This window comes from Malurus melanocephalus, unplaced genomic scaffold, assembly GCF_030028575.1.
Source record: "Malurus melanocephalus ecotype Western Australia unplaced genomic scaffold, MMel_1.1 scaffold_696, whole genome shotgun sequence".
In the NCBI taxonomy this organism is placed as follows: Eukaryota; Metazoa; Chordata; class Aves; order Passeriformes; family Maluridae; genus Malurus; species Malurus melanocephalus.
The window spans coordinates 9,905-12,358 of NW_026623928.1; the positions used below are offsets into that span (position 1 = coordinate 9,905).

The 2,454-nt window shown below is 52.6% G+C and overlaps 1 protein-coding gene across 1 annotated transcript in view; it reads right to left on the reverse strand.

Annotated features, from left to right (window-relative positions):
- The window catches only part of LOC130584360 (serine/threonine-protein phosphatase 2A 55 kDa regulatory subunit B beta isoform-like), a gene marked incomplete at its 3' end in the record, with an annotated part of 31,546 nt that overhangs the window by 5,170 nt on the left and 23,922 nt on the right, over positions 1–2,454 (reverse strand). The gene's annotated exons all lie outside the window — the stretch shown is intronic.

The window sequence follows — 2,454 nt, forward strand, 5'->3', positions numbered from 1 at the left end:
AACCCCAACTGTCCCCTGTCCCTCCCACAGGTTTAATCCCTCAGACACAGACCAGAAAGTTWCCTCAGCAGATGAGAAAAGACAAAATGCAACAATGGGCCAGGCTGCTGGAGCTGCTGGGAGCACCACTGAGGGTTTGTGTTCCAGGCTGCCAGCCCAGACAGCATCCACAAAACACACACCCCATGCTGCAGCATCACCCAGAAAAGGCACCTCAGAGCCCCTCACACAGCCATGGGCTCCCCAAAACAACACTTGATCCACTTGTGTTAGATCATGTCTGAAAATGTACCTGTTTTGCCCTATTTACTCCTCTCCATCACCAGCTGCYAGTTTTAGGTTATTCCCTTTTCAATGAATTAAAAATAACTTTGTGTGCTGCAGTGAGACATTTTTCAGACATGATCTAACGCATCACCATGTGAGCAGGGCTGTGCTCTGAAACACCAGGGATGGGCACCACAGAGCCCTTCTGCCACCATTTCCACTGCACCCAAAGGGGAAGGGTTTTCAGATCCACAGATCCCCCCACACCTTCTGTTTGCTCACACCAGGACTTCAGACCAGGATAACAACACAGCCTGGCTGACAACACCTTTCATATGTTAAAAAAACGCCCTAAATATTACAAAATCTCTTCTAAGCAGGAGCATCCAACCCGAGCCCAAATGCACCCCAGCTGACAGAAGCCCCAATCGCAGCACTGCTGGTCCTGGCTCTGGCTCTTTTCCCTGCTGTCAGTAGGAGCAGCCTGGCACRGCACAGGACAGCACCCAGAGGGGAACAGGGGCAGTCGATGGAAGGGGCAGTTCAGGAGCACAAAGCAGCACCAGCTCTGCCCAAAGTGTCTCTGAACAAACCTGGGCTCAAAATAGCACAAAAAGGTCACTCATGGCTGCTGCACACCCACCTTCTGCCCTCGAGAGACATGACAGGGGGTTATTAATGAAAATGCACATAGATTCGTGCTCAGGTGATCAATAATTTATGCCCATTTCTCCTAAGGTTCCTCCAGCAGTTTTGTGACAACAGAAAGGAAAAAACCTTCCCTCTTTTTTTTGCTTTTCATTTCCTTCATCACCTCCTACATGCTCAGTGCCCCAATGCGGGAATTTAAAGCAAACAGTTTCCATGGAGACTCAGCCCATCGTCCTCCCTCCCCTCCCATCCTCCCTTCCCTCGGCATCACTGTGCCTTCACACTCTCATGCTAAAAATATCGAAGATGGGATTTGATTTCCGCTGTAACGATACAGTTTTATCAGAAAAATGGGAAATTTACCACACACCCCCCTCCCCCTCACCCAGTGTGGAAGAAGGCACGCTCTCTCGCCAGGAAGGGGAATCAATCTGTCATTAAAAAGAAAGAAGATAACCCAGGGAAGATACAGTCGGTGCTGGACCCGGATCCAGAGCAGCTCGATGTGGAGAGGGAGCTGCCCACACCGACACCCCTCTCCTTCTCACCAGGGCAGAGTCACATCCCTGCTCCTGGAGCCTCCCAGGCATGGCATCCTTCCCTTCCAGAGCATTCCAGCACCTCATCCCTGCTCCTGGAGCCCCCCAGGCATGGCATCCTTCCCTTCCAGAGCATTCCAGCACCTCATCCCTGCTCCTGGCACATCCCATCTGCCACAGCTTCAGCAGCAGCTCCACACAGAGTGGCTCTGTCCTGGCAGGGAGCCCATGGGACACCACACGTGCCAACAATGGTGCCAGGAGCACATGGCCCCAGTTCACACAGGACAACACCCCTGTGACAGCAGGACAGCCACTGCACGGGGCAGGGACAGCCCTGGGCTCACCCCCACCCTCCCTCTGCTTTCTGGGGAACAGGGCTCCTTTGGGGTGGGAAGGCAGAACCAGGTCTGTGACTGCACCAAATCACAGCCTTATTCAGCTTTAGAGGATATAGTTGGGAAAAGCCCTCTAAAATCAAATCCAACCATTCCCCCAGCACTGCCAAGGCCACCACTAACCCAGGAAGGCTGTGAGGGGCTCAGTGCTGCAGACACCCTGCTCTCTTTGTTATCTGTACAGATCACTCGGGGGGACAGCACCACACACAAAGCCTCGAAATGCAGATGATAACAAACTGGGAAGCACCATAAATAACAGCAAACCAGGCTGCCAAAGGAAGGATTTGGATAATTCAAATCCCAGGCTATGAGTTGCCAAATCCAGTTTAATGCTGATAAGTGTGGGATAATAACTCACCACAGCCCCATCCCTCCTCCCCCGTTAGACCCCTGAGCAGTGGGGGCTGCAGGGCTTTGCCAAGAGATGGGATCCACTGGGAGCACTGGGATCCAAGGCAGGCACAGGATCCACCCCTGACTGCTGCTGGCCAAGAGGAAAAACACAAATGGGACACCAACAGGACCACATCCCACAGGTGCTGGTCATGCACAACAAAATCTGTATCTGAAACCACTCAGGTGGATGAAGGAAGCAC